The 15,366-nt window shown below is 37.5% G+C and overlaps 1 pseudogene; it reads left to right on the top strand.

Moving 5' to 3' along the window:
• The first annotated feature begins 250 nt into the window (after nt 1–250).
• On the top strand, nt 251–11,207 carry LOC102829306 (annotated as a pseudogene).
• The last annotated feature ends 4,159 nt before the right edge of the window (nt 11,208–15,366 follow it).

Raw genomic sequence — 15,366 nt, 5'->3', positions numbered from 1 at the left:
TCCACTAAATTCTAATTGCCGGGAACAAATGCTAGAAAAAATAATTTTAAAAACTAATAATCATGGACAGTGGCATGGAGGTGATGAGCTGCAGGGGGAGTGGCGCTGAGAGGCCGTGAGGGACACAGGCGACAAGGAGTCAGCCCAGAGCTTTACTCTTCACCACACTGAAACCATTAGGAAAAATCTTTGTGGTTAACAGCAGAGGCTTCAGAGTGCAGCCTGTACTCGGGCCTAGAAATTATATTAAATGGCGACTGATGTATCTCAAGGTGAACTAGACCATCCTAAGGCACTTTCACTTATAGTAGGAGCTCAGCTGACCCACACGGACAAGTTAGGTGAGAAGGTAGAAGACAGTACCATGCCAATTCGTTGAGCTGTGAACACTACTCAGGAAACTCGGAAAACTCTTCCCAAAAGCAAGCTTGTTGATGGAGAGGAAGAAAAGCCAGAGCCATAAATCAGTTCTGAGGAGTCTGCTTCTACTGTAGAACAAAAGACTGAAACTCCACCTGCTACATCTAGTGAAACAGAACAGCCCAAGGGGGAACCTGAGAATGAAGAGAAGGTAGAAAATAAATCTGAGGAAACCAAAAAGGATAAGAAAGATCAGTCTAAGGAAAAGGAGAAGAAAGTGAAAAAAACAATGCCTTCCTGGGCTACCCTTTCTGTCAGTCAGCTAGCCGGGGCCCAGAAACAAGCACCAATAGCCTCCTCCCCATGTCCTAAGATGGATGCAATCCTAACTGAGGCCATTAAGGCATGCTTCCAGAAGACTGGTGCATCATTTGTTGCTATTTGAAACTATATCATCCATAAATACCCTTCTCTAGAGCTGGAGAGAAGGGGCTATCTCCTTAAACAAGCATTGATAAGAGAATTAAATAGAGGCGTCATCAAACAGGTAAAAGGAAAAGGTGCTTCTGGGAGTTTTGTTGTGGTTCAGAAATCAAGAAAAACACCTCAGAAATCGAGAAACAGAAAGACTTCTGCAGTGGATCCAGAAACACAAGTAAAATTGGAGGATATCCTCCCACTGGCCTTTACTCACCTTTGTGAACCTAAAGAAGCTTCCTACAGTCTCATCAGAAAATGTGTCTCAGTATAATCGTAAACTTAGAGTGGACATCGGGCCTCAGCTGTTGAAGAATGCTCTGCAGTGGCCAGTTAGAATAAATAACTGGCAAAGGTGCTTCAGGGACATTTCAGCAGAAGAAATTAGGGGGGAAACCCCTGTTTGGTGGAAGCATGATGGAATATGCAATCTTGTGTGTCATTGCTGCCATGAATGATCCAAAGATCTGCTCAACTACTGCTTTGAAGAACTATGCCCTGGAGAACCACCCAGGGACCAGTTCAAAGTATCAAATACATCTGCTGAAGAATACCTTGTAGAAATGTGAAAAGAATGGATGGATAGAAGAGATCTCTGGTAAAGGATTCAGTGGCACCTTCCAGCTCTGTTTTCCTTATTAACCCAGCCCAGGAGTTCTGTTTCCAAAGAAAGAGTCAGAGAATTCTAACGATGAGAACGATGAAGATGAAGATAATTCATCAAAAGAAGATGAAGACTCTGAGGATGAAGAGCCACCTCCTAAGAGAAGGTTGCAGAAGAAAACCCCAGCCAAGTCCCCAGGGAAGGCAGCATCCATGAAGCAGAGAGGGTCCAAGCCCACAATTAAAGTTTCAGCTGCCCAAAGGGGGAAAGCAAGTCCCCTGCCTAAGAAAGTCCCTCCCAAAACCCAAACTCCTGCCAAGAAAGCTAGACCCACATTCTCAGTCATCAAGAAACCTAGGGGTAGCTCTTCAAAGAAGCCTTCAGCCAGCGTGAGAGAGGAAGTAAAAGTGCCAGGCAAGGGCAAATCCACCATGACGAAGTCATTCAAAACAAAAAACATGAATTTTATAGGAAAAAAGGGTATCATGAAATTCAAAGTGTTATTTTCTAAGGTCAGTGTGCATTTTTTTTAGTTTTGATGCTTATAAAACTTACTTTTTTTCCCTCCCCTATGAATATTGTGAAGAGGGAATATAAATAAACCAGTTTAGGCACTTGTTAGCTTTAGGTGCTGTTCTTGGTGCCTGCCCTTCCCTCAGCCATTTTCATTTCTACAATAACCCTGGACTTTCCTAAACCATACTTGTCCATTTTCCTCCCTTTACCCTAAAATAGCCTTTTTTTTTTTTTTTTTTTAATGGTCAGTTTTGGCCCCCCGTCTCTCTTCCAATTTTATCTAAACAGTTACAAAGATTTTTATCTTTGTAGAAAGCATCAAGAGTAGGATGCTGGTCAGGTGCTAGATGTACAAAGAAGGCACTGCAGACCTGACTAAACTGTAAAGCCTTCTGCTTGGAGACTTCGGTTCTAGATATAGTAATTGATCTTATTTATAAAATCACTCCACTACCTTCTTCTATCCAACTGTAAAGACCAGCTTTGGGAATAAGCCAAAACCACGAGCTCATTAGACCTCCTTTGGAGCACTTTCACAGTGGTTGATGTCCAGGTATTAGTGGCCTAGGACATTGCACTCATTCCCTTAACAGCAAGCACACATTTTCTCTTCAGCTTGGTTTTTGACAAAGGGAAGTAGAGGAATATGTTGAATCTGATATCTGGTGTTGCTTATGTTACCAAAAATCAAAACCAAAAATATTGATCAAATGTTTGAATATATTTTTTTAATATTTGAAGCATGAATTGTCACTTCCTGTTTGCCTTTTTTTATAAGAAAATGTTGGAGAGTTACATTGCTGCTAATGTAGAGTTGCTAATTGGGAACATATATGATTTGCTAAAATAAACTAGATTCCAGTCATCTGTGGATTTTTTTTTTCCCTCCTGTCTTTCCACAGCACTTTTGATATTGAGGAAGTGGCTTCCTTTTGAGATATTAAAAATAAGAAGAAGAAAAAAAAAAAAGCAAATGAAGTCCAACTCTGCAACCTTTTCTTACTTGTATTTGTTTTGGTATTGTGAAGTTGTGTTAAATAGTACTAGCTTTCTACTTGAGAAATAGCTATCTCTGGTACCATTTATCTTCCCTGTGGCACTTGACATTTTAATTGTCTTAAAATTTTTGGTGTACATCTTCTGGCCCTTTGAGTGCGGCGAGAGGCTAGAAATGTTTATTTCATATTCATTCTACTTGCATTGTCTTCTGAGATCCCTTCTGCAGCCTTAACGATAGCTGTTGGAAATGGACTTGAAAAGACAGTCCTGAATTTGATCCATAATCATGTGTGATCCCATCATGGGTTCATTGGGATTTATGTTGCATGTAAGGCAATCGTTCCTGTTGTAAATCTTCCTTTTGTTTTATGTACATATATTTTGAAAACATACAGAAAAACACGAAATTTTAAAGGCTAACAAAAACAACAACTAATAATCATGAAAAAGAATTCCTATGAGGTAATAAACTAAATACATTTCTGATTGCTTAGTAACATCAAGTATGACAAATAGATAAATATCATGTAATGTCATTTATATGTCACTGGAAAGCTTTATGACCTTATCTGTTTCTGCCAAGTAACTTAATTAAAATATCTAAATAATAGAGTCTTAGAAACTAACCCATTTTCTAAAACTATAACTATCCATATATAGAATATGTCTCCCATAGTTTATGCAATTAGACTTCTAGTATACTGGTTTTGTTGACTGTACAATCCCCTCTTGTGTTAGTTTCCTATGTGCCCTATATGCATGAATGCATTATTTATGTGGGCATTTAATATGTGAAAAATACAGTATTATTGAAATGTCCAAATTGATTTTCAGAATATGAAGAATAATAATGCAAACAATGAAAGGAGGCAAGAACAGCTGGTAGGAAAGACAGACAGTCTGTTTAGTGCATTAAGTTAGGTCTGGGTGCTATCATGTAACATGTGTGTCCCAAAAGTACATTTTGGCCATCAGCAGTCATCCTAAACCTCTGTAAGAATTCAGCATAGATTCCAACTGCTTGAACAATCAAGTATTTTTCCTTTTAAACAGCTTCTCATGTAACTGTGAGCTTATCCATTGAAATACAATCCCTCAAACCAATAATAATTGAAATTTAAGATAAGATGAACCAAACACATGCAAAAAAATACAACCCATCAAACCAAGAATTGAAATTTAAAGTAAAAGAGGAGCCAAACAAATGGCTCAGATTTCACATCACAGGAACATCCCTACCTGTTAGCCTCTCCTTATAAATATTATTCATTGAAGTCCTTGTCAGTGTTAACACTTTATCACTGGCCTTACTCCAAAAAGACACATGTTCATAGGATGAGTACAAAATACAGTTGAAGTAGAAATTTATGATTAAAATATTTTATATGTCAGATTTTTCCTAATTAACTGAAAGTCTGCATAATTAATGATATCGCTCCTTTTTTTTTTCTTTTGAGATTGTCTATGTTTTCTTATCTGTCGCTCAAAGAGTACGAAACATACAAATTCCTCTTAAGTCTTGACAAAATAAGTATAACTTAGATATCAGAGACAACAAATCTGTTTTGGAAGAAGTACAGCCAGAGTGCCCCTTGGAGGCCAAAATGGCTAAACTTCGTCTCTCATACTTTGGACATATTGTCAGGAGGGAACAGTCGCTGGAGGAGGATATCATGCTTGGTAAGATGGAAGGTCGGAGAAAAAGAGGAAGACCCCCAACGAGATGGATTGGCCAGGTGGCAGCATTGATGGACTCAAGTGTGGCAGCAGTAGTGAGGTTGGCCAAGGATAGGACATTGTTTCGTTCTGCTGTGCATGGGGTCACTATGAGTCGGTTCTGACTTGATGACACCTGACAACAAGACATCAGAGAGACGTAAGTTTGAATATTGGCTTTGCCCTCATTAGCACTGTCACATGAATAAATCACACAATTTCTAGGAGCCCTAGTACTCTCACCGATAAAAGCAGTTTAATGATGTTATCAAATTCAGGGTTGATGTGTATGCAAAATATTACCAGATTCATTCATAAACAGATTGGTATACCACATAAAAATGTTCATTATTAGTTATTATTAGTAGATACCAATGTTGAATACTATACTAATTTTACATAATTGATCACATTTTGGGTTAACCTAAATCTAAACAGTGAAGCCTTAACATTCAGTTAAAAGCAAGGAATGGTTATGGAGGCTTCAGAAACTATGGAGTAGGTGTGATTGCTAGGCTTGCATTAACTTTCTCAACTAAAACCCTAAGGAACTGTTCATTCAACCTGTCTCTAAGTTAAACTCAACATAGTAGATGTATTTCTTTAGAACTCTGGAGCAGGTCAGACTAATGTCCCTCCTACGTAACACTTTCTGAGTTCCTTGGAAAGTGAATCTACTGATTGGTCTGGTTCCATGACATTTTCCATACCACTGTCATCCATTCTGAAAGCTACCTCCGCAGCAAACCTCTGGAAGGTGTCTGACTCAGTCTTACCTTCAAATACAACATCTCCATATTGAAACCACTCAATTTCTCTGTACAATTCCCTCCCACAAAATTTTGTAAATAGAAATGTCTGTCCCATAAATTTAATATTCCTTTCTTAGGTCTGTAAAAAGCAACCCACATATAATTAATTATAGGCTAAATGTTCATTTCACTTGACTTATTAATTGGCATTAAGTACCTATCAGATGATGACAACTAATTGTAATTGTTATTGCTCATTAAGTGCCATCATGTGGGTACTGACTCATAGTGAACCTTTGCATAACAGAATGGAGCACTGCTCGATCCTGGGCCAATCTTAACATCATTACTACGCTCGAACCCACTGCTGTTGCCACTGTGCCATCTTGTTGGGGGTCTTCCAGTTTTCTCCAACCCTCTACTTTACCAAGCATGATATCGTTCCCCAGGGACTGGTCTCTCCTGACAATATATCTGAAATATGATAGATGAAGTCTGGAATAGTAATTAATTTACAATAAATTAAAGTAACCGATACTGAGGCTGTTGCTTAGTGTTATCAATTCTGACTCATAGCTACTTTGTACAGGGTTTTCAAGGAGAAGCTTTTGAGTTTGAACCACAGATCTTGAGCTTAGCAATCCTGTACTTATCCTACAGTGACATACCAGGAGTGATGTTGTGTTAAAGTGCTGTTGAGTTCGTTCTGATTCACAGCAACCCTGGGTTTCTGAAAAGTGGTTGGTGAGTTTGAACTACTGACCTTGAAGTTCAAACTGATCTAGTCTACTGCTTATCCTACAGTACCATACCAGGACTGTAAGTGTTAAAACTTGATATTAAGCTGATTATCTTTTATTAATTAGAAAGATTAACTGTCCAATTAACTGAAAAAAAAATCAAGATTGAGTATACTCAATGTCTAAAAGTAATGATTATAAACTACCTGGAGAATCATTTTCTTGTTCAGAAATCTGACTGTCTGTAATACTAATGTATTTTGAACTTTGGCATCTAAGATGTTAATTTAAATATAAAACTAAAGAATTGATTGAAATTATTTAGACATTTTAATAACAATAATCTAAGTTTTATAGGAAAATAACAACCTGGTGTTTAGTGGCCCATGATCAGACTCATCTCATCAAAAGTCTCTGCAATTTTTCTTTGATAAATTTACTATTTCTTCTTCCAATAAATACTTAATGTACTATAATCTACTAATATATAATAATTATAAACCGAGTAAAAAAGAATATTTATCAAATAGGAAATGTTCAGAGAAAGTTTCAGATGTAAAAGTATTTGTGGGGCTAACTCTACAAAAAAGATCAACATTCCTTTTTTCCAATATAGTAACTATGGCATTATCAGAAAATGCTTCTGACAGATGGCATGACTACTCCAAGAAAATTGTCTTCTGTTAGTTATTACTGACAAACTGGGCATTTTACACATGTCTACAGTTATAGGAAAATTATATTTGAAAATTGGAAGCAAGATATAGCAGAGACATATATCAAAGTTAATTTCTATCAAACACAACATCAGACTATGAATTATTTCATAAGTAGATGGCAACTATAATGTAGTAGATGAAAGCACAGGCTCTGGAGCTGAACTGCATGAATTTAAATTTGAATTCACCTAGGAAAGGAGACCCGGTAGTGCTGTAAGCACTGGACTGCTAACCAAAAGCTAGGGGATTCAAACCACCAGTGGCTCCGCAGGAGAAAGATGAGACTCTCTGCTCCTGTAAAGGTTTGCTGTCTTATAAACCTTTTATAGCACACCTTTGAGTCATATGATAATAGGTTCTTTTTTCTCATTTACTATATGAATTACCTTGAGCAAATTAGTTAACCCACCTATGCCTAAGTTTTATTGTTTTTCTTCAGTTCTTTCAGATTGAGAAAAAATGCAAGCCTTGGGGTGCAATATTGGATTCTATGTGCAAAATACTGAATGATGCAGAAACCATCAAAAGAAGATGAAAAGAATAAATAGTTACTGTGCCAAAAAGAATTGATAGATGTTCATCCATTTAAAGAGGTACCATATGATCAAGAACCCATGATATTTAAGGAAGAAGTCCAAGCTAGCTTTAAGGCATTGGTAAACAACAAAGTTCTAGGAACTGATGAAATATAGTTTTAAATGTTTCAACAAACTGATGTAACCCTGGAGGCACTCATTTGTGTATGCCAAGAAATTTGGAAGACAGCCACCTGGCCAATCATATATTTGTGCCCATTCTAAAGAAAGGTGACACAACAAATGGCAGGAATCATCAAACAGTATCATTAAATATCACATGACAGTACATTTTTGCTGAATATAACTCAAATGCAGTTACAGGGAGCTGCCAGAAATTCAAGCAGGATTCATAAGAGACTGTGGCTTGAGGATGCTGATGATGTCAGATAGATCTTGGCTGAAAGCAAAAACTACTAGAAAGATGTTTACTTTTATACTTTATTGAGAATACAAAGGCTTTTGAATGTGTGGATCATAACAAACTCTGGATAGCATTACAAAGAATGGGAATTCCAGAACACTTGATTGTCCTCATGAGGAACCTCTACATAGACCATGTGACAGTTGTTAGAATAGAACAATGTGATAGTGGAGGGTTCAAAATCAAGAAAGGTGTGCAGCAGGGTTGTGTCTTTTCAATTTGTATGCTGAGCAATTAACCCAAGAAGCTGGATTACATGAAAAAGAACATGACATCCGGACTGGAGGAAGGCTCATCAACAACCTGCCATATGCAGATGATAACAACTTTGCTTATTGGAAGTTAACAAGACTTGAAATACTTAAGAGATGATGATCACAGCCTACAGTCTTCAGTGTGGATTGTACCTCAATATAAAGAAAGTAAAAATCATCACAATTGAACAAATAAATAACATCATGATAAATGAAGAAAAGATTACAGATGTCAAAAACACCTCATGGAAGCAACAATCAGGAAATCAAATACCTTTTGACATTAGACAAATCTGCTGGAAAATACTTCTTTGAAGTTTTAAAGAGGAAAGAGGTCACCTTGAGAACTAAGGTGAGGGTGACCCAACCACAGTATTTTCAATCACTTCATTTGCATGGGAAAGGCGGACAATTAATAAGAAAGATTGGAGAAGAATCCTTGCGTATGAATTGTGGAGTTGGCAAAGATTACTGAAGTACCATAGGCTGCCAGAAGAACAAACAAATGTGTCTTGGAAGAAGTACAGCCAAAATGCTTCTTAGAAATGAGGGTCTTCAGGTGTTATCTCTCATATTTTGGACATGTTGTCAGGAAAGACTAATGCCTAGTGGAGGACTTCATACTTGGTAATGTGGACAGTCAGAAAAAGACAAGAAGACCCCTATAAAATGGACTAACATAGTATCAGCAACAATGGACTTAAATATAGCAGTTGTCAGGATGACTCAGGACCTGGCAGTGTTTCATTCTGTTGTACAAAGGGTCACTATCAGTCAGGACCAACTTGACAACACCAAGCAACAACATACCTAAATTTGCTCAAATTGCAAGTGTCAATAAATCTGGAGCCAATGCTTATAGGGATTAAATAAACTAAAAATGGCAATGACTTAAAACAATGCTTGGCTCATAATAAATATACATAAAATGTTTGCTATTATTCCTTTTGGGTGTACTGGCATGGTAATGTAGGATAAACATTAGAATACTAATCACAAAGTCAATGGTTCAAACCCACCAGTCACTCCTTGGGAACCCTATAGAAGATCGCTATGAGTTGAAACTGACTCAGTGGCACTTAACAACAATGACAATTATTACTTTTTGATGAAAGGCAATGAACATCAATAAGCAAAGTGAAATTACAGAAGAAGAAAGCCATAAAAACTTATTAGGTATCTACCATACAACAGGATTGTTGTTGTTGTTGTTGTCAGGTGCCATCGAGTCGGAACCGACTCATAGCGACTCCATGCACAGCAGAACGAAACAATGTTCGATCCTGGGCCAACCTCACCACCGCTGCCACCCCCGAGTCCATCAATGATGCCACCTGGCCGATCCATCTCGTTGGAGGTCTTCCTCTTTTTCTCTGACCCTCCACCCTACCCAGCATGACATCCTTCTCCAACGATTGTTTCCTCCGGACTACATGTCCAAAGTAGGAGAGACGAAGCTTAGCCATCCTGGCCTCCAAGGAGCACTCTGGCTGCAATACAACAGGATACTACTGGTTATATTTATAATTCTTACAGCAGTCTTACAAGAAATTATGATCATGCCCATTAGGAAGATGTCAATGCTGAGGCACAATAAGTTCAAGTAATTTAGGTAAAGATTTACAACTATGATGAAAGAAACAAAGTTGGAAACTAGCTCTCTGATTCTTTAACTTTTCACCTCACATCTTAATCGTAATTTTCATCTTTTAATAAAGTGATAATTGCTTAGTTTTAGGATCATAAAATTTTTACCCTAGAAGACACTTTAAGTTTTACTTTCCTAGTGCTGTCAAAACAAAATATACCATAAGTGACAGCTTCAAATAAGCATATTGCTTTACAGTTCTGGAGGCATGGAGTTAGAAATGAGAGCAGGGACTCTAAAGGAAGGTCTTTCATTGGCTCATTTAGCTTCTAATAGCTGCTGCCAATGCTATGAGTTCCTGTGCTTGTAAATGAATTTTCCTCCATCTTCACCTGGCATCTTTCTCCTGAGTGTATATATATGTTTTCCCCTTTAAATAAGACGCCATTCAGAAGGTTTATGACCCACTCAACACTGATATGGCCTTAGAAGCATGACAAAAGAAAAGACGTATTTCCAAACAGGATTACATTCACAGGTACATGGCTTAGGAATTCAATATGTATTTTGGGAAGACAGAATTCAATCCATAACAGATTAGATATAATTTAGTTAAAATTGTCATTTTAAAAAGGAGGCAATAAGCTCAGGGGATTTAGTGAAGTACGTGAGGCTGGTTTTTTTTTTTTTTTTTTTTTCCTTCATCTATTATGTTTTTTATTTTAAAATCACCCTCTATGTCTCTATGTATGTTAAGGGAGAAAGATGAGGCTTTCTACTCCCGTAAAGATTTACAGCCTCGGAAACCCTGTACAGAGTCGCTATGGGTCGGAACCGACTCGATGGCACTTAACAACAACAACAACAACATGTATGTTAAAGGACTCTATGCACTCCACTGTAGAATAAGCACTAGATTGCAAATCACAAGGTCAGTAGTACAAACCTACCAGCTACTCCTTGGAAACTCTCTAAAGGGTCACTCTGAAATGGCACTGGCTTACTGCACTTAACAACAACGTGAAGTTTGTTAAAGAAACATTTCCTGGCCATCATGTCCAGGAGACAGCAGTTGGATGAATACTTACTGGGCCGTGATAAACGGAATATATTTTAGGTCATTGTAAATAGAATGAGCCAGTTACTATGGCAAATGTGAGCCAAGTTCTGAGCTTCAGATAAACAATTTTGTTGTTGATTTACAATTGTGCCAAAGGGTGAGTTGAATTTCACTTGGAGAGAATATAAAGAGATATAAAAAGGGTGGTATTGATGTATGAAAGGAACTAACAGATTTTCCACACACCTCCTTTCAAAATAATTATAATCTCTTTTCTTTCCTGTATCTTTCCATCTTTCCCTCCTCTGGAGCTTTCTTTTAGATTGGCTGATAAACATGACTTATTTTTTTTCTTAATAGGAAGAAATAAAAAATACCTCTGTGGATGAGTCTTCAGTGGCCACTTCCTTTGAAGAAATTTAACCACTCACCATCTCCTCTTCCTCACAGCTCTCAAATATCCCCACCTACCATACTTTGTCTCTCCACACCATGCAACTAAAACCTATCTTGCTCTTGAGTTCAAATATCAATCCACATTTTTAGGTTCATGTCCATCCTATAAATTTCATCAGGGGCTCCTTCCTTCCGTATATTTTCCCCTCCCTGTTTCTGTACCATTTCTTTCTTTCATTTTGGTTTCTCGCTTCCCTGTCATTATTTGGCCTCAAGATTTTATCAGCCAATATGCCTCTATCTGAATTACTGACAAACAACACTGAATATGCCTAGTACTGCTAGAACAAACAAATCCATTTTGGAAGAAGTTTGGCCAGACTGCCCCTTAGAATCAAGGATGGTGAGACTTGGTCCCTTATACTTTGGCATCTGAGAAAACACAAGTCTCTAGAGAAAGACATCATGCTGATAAAGCAGAGGGTATGCAAAAAAAAGAGGAAGAACTTCAATGAGATGGGTTGATACAGTGGCAACAACAATGGGCTCAAACATAAAAACTATTTATTGTGCGGATGGCCCTGTATTTCATTCCATTGATCACTATGAGTTGGAATCGACTCAATGGCACCCAACAACACACTATGCCTCCATATCTATGTGAGGGAATCTCATTTCTTTCTTTTTTTTCAACTGTACTGTTCCTGCATCAGCTCCTCCATCTTGTGTATAAACTATAAGCCCAGCAATAATGTTGCTTCTGTACTAATGCTATTCATTTCATTTGAATGGTCCATTTGTTCTTTGGTTACCTGAATTTCACAGTAACTTAAAATAACAGTAATTTAACTGAATGCTTGAAACATGGTTGCCTGCTGTTGCTTCTGGGTTCTCATAAGTCATTCAGCAACTATAACATATTTTTGACATTGGGCTTTCTCTTCCAGGGAAATGCATTCTTCTTTAAACAAATCATTCACCTTTAGAGATTAAGTAAATATCACGATACCAACAATTCAGTGGACTGTCCCACAATTATTTTTTGATGAGAGACCACATTTGACATAGTAAGGCAATCATCTGACATTGGTATTGGAAGAGCATAGAGCTGAGACCAAGGATTTGTGGATGAAGGCCTTAAAGCGATCAGGAAATGTGGTACTTGAGGTATTTGGTTCTGGTATCAAACTTTCATCAGAGTCTTCCTCAGCCCAGTATATGAAAATATATTCTTCATTCTTCCAACAAGATCTGAATACAGGAGGAAGCTTAAAAGGTTAGGATTTCTATTTTCAAATATCATTTTCTGATTTAATAGCCTTCATAATACCATATGTTTATGAAGCCCTTCAATCAGCATTCTTGGCTTAACATAACCGATAGCACGTAATTGAAGGATTTTATGAGTTACAGGCAGAACTGACGTCTGGAATATACTAGATATATGGTGCGTGAAGTGAGAGAATTTCCAAAACAATGACCCAGACTGCTGTCACAAATTTCACCTATTCACTGATATGACTAGACAGAAATTCATAAACCTCTCAAACATGAGCGATCCTCTGGCAAATTCAGAGGTATAGATCACCTACTAGAGATTAAAATATATCACCTCCTAGGGAGTCCTGGTGTGGCAATGTGGGCTAAAGCGTCAGACTGCAAAGTCATTTGAACTGTAAGGTTGGTGGTTCTAGCTCACCAGCTCACCCTATACAGGGTCTCTATGGGTCAAAATCAACTCGAAGATACTTAACAACAACAACAGATAGTAAAATATGCAAAGAAAATAGTAGAATGATGCTAACAACAAAGAAATACCTTCTTGAGTTTAAAAGCAGAGTTACACCAATTTAATGAGAAAGTCTCTTTTTCCATCTCATGAAAAAAAAAAAAAAAAAAAGAAAATCAATCCACAAACAAGTCAATGAAATATAGCAACTTAAATAAAGTTGAACTGTAATTTGGACCTTGATTAAAGTGTCCTGAAATATTTTAAGATTAAATTTGCCTTTAGAGCCCTGAAAGAAAATTCCTCAAACTTTGTATATGTTCATCTTCTTTCCAAAATTACTAACAACTGGCATCAATTACAAAATGGCCAGGGACGCATGCTTAAGCCTTAAACATGTACCCAAATGCCTATGATTGCATATGTGGCAACATCTGCATTTGACTTGTGACAAGTGGGTGATTTTATTGATTTTGAACAGATTCTATTACTCAATATATGAAAGTCAAACACATGCATAAATAACATAAATGATACAACATACAACGTAATTAAAAAAGACACTGTCTATGTACAGATGCTGATACACATAAAAGAGCGACAATTAAAATGTTGTTACACTTCGGAAGTCATCCATCCACTTGGAAATAATTAAGGAAATCAAGGGAAATGAATTTGGAAAGGAAAATAACTTAGGACAGAGAAAAATACTGGTTTCACATAATTAATCGCAAACTTCAGAACTGAGCAAAAGATGTTCCTGAGCAGGCCCAGGTCTCAGGGACTGCCACATATTGTAATGTATCCTGTGAAAATTCCTAACTCTCTTTCTGTAACCCAGAACCTGTGAAGGCCACAGTACTATTTGATTCTAGTATCCCAAATCTACACAAGGACCATGTGGGACCCATTCTAATTTCTTCCCTTTGGGATGCTCTCCAATGTTTAGCCAAAAATATAGTGTAAAGCACATTCTCTAAGTTGATCAAGGACTGGTATCTATCTCAGGTTTTGGTGGCCAGGCTCTGAATTTAGGAAAGTAATCAAACAAAGGATCGCTCCCACTGGTCAATGTAGCATTTCTTTCATGGGACTGTGTAAGATTAGGGTACAGAATTGTGCAAGGTTCAATGATTTGGGCGATATTTTTAAAGGATTTGGTTGAGTTCTCAAAACATGTGTATTAGAATCTTGGCCTATATTTGTGAATGTAATCCTGTCCAGAAACAAGCTATTTTTTTTGTTGTTGTTGTTATTTTTGCTCATTATCATGCCTAATAATTTGGATCCTTCAGAGACAGGGACTCTGTTTTGAAATGTATCAATTATAGGGCCCAGATATTTCACTTACTTTATCTGATGTACTCCTTGTTGAATAGTTCCTTACTGCTGATATGCTCCTCATCCCCAGTCTATACTGGAAAATGCCTTTCTTATGAAAAATTGTAGTTTTCAAAGACTTCATTTTGCTCACATCAACATCCATGGAAGCAGCAGTCAAGAAATCAAACACTGTACTGCACTAAGTAAATCTGCTTCACAAAACCACTTTAAATTGTTTAAGAGCAAAGATGTCAGCTTAAGGATTAAGGTGCTCCTGATCTAAGCCATGGCATTTTCAACAACCTAAAATGCATGTGAAAGTTGGATAGGGGATAAGGAAGACCTTAGAAGAAGTGATGCATTTGAGTTCTGGTGTTGGAGAAGGATACTAAAAGTATCATGGACTACCAAAAGAACAAAACAATCTGTGTTGGAACAAGTACAGCCAGAATGTGCCTTAGAAGCCAGGATGGCCAGACTTTGTCTCATATTTCAGACATAGTATCAGGAGAGGATATCATGTTTGGTAAAGTGGAGGATCAGAGTAAAAGAGGAAGACCCCCAATGAGATGGACTGCCACACTGGCAGCAGCAAAGGATTCAAACGTAGTGAAGTTGGCATAAGAATGGTCAGTGTTTTGTTCTTTTGTGCATAGGGTTGCTAGGAGTCAGTCATAACTAGATGGAATCTAACAAGAACAAATGGATAACACAAGGTAACACTTTTAAGTCCTGCACCATCCTTTACAGGTATTGCCATATTTGCATTCATTGTGTCAATCCATCTTGCTAAGCCATCTTCTTTTTTGTTAATCTTCTCCTTGATCAAGCATGATGTCTTCTCCAGGAACACCAGGTTCCTCTTGACAACATACCCAAATTCCTAAGAAGAAATCTCACTGTCCTCTCTTCTAATGAGCATTCCTGCTTTACATCTTCCAAACCAGATATGCTTGTCTTTCTGACAGTCTTTGGTATATTCAAAATTATTCACCAACACCATAATGCAGTGCATCAATTCTTTTTGTTGTTGTTAAGTGCCACTGAGTCAGTTTCCCCTCACAGCGACTCTGTAAAAGATTTCCAAGTAGCAACTGGCATGTTTGAACTGCTGGTCTTATGGTTCAAACCAAC

Source organism: Chrysochloris asiatica, unplaced genomic scaffold, assembly GCF_000296735.1.
Source record: "Chrysochloris asiatica unplaced genomic scaffold, ChrAsi1.0 scaffold00387, whole genome shotgun sequence".
Lineage (NCBI taxonomy): Eukaryota > Metazoa > Chordata > Mammalia > Afrosoricida > Chrysochloridae > Chrysochloris > Chrysochloris asiatica.
Note: the sequence above shows the minus strand (reverse complement) of the source record. Positions and strands in the feature narration are given on the sequence as shown.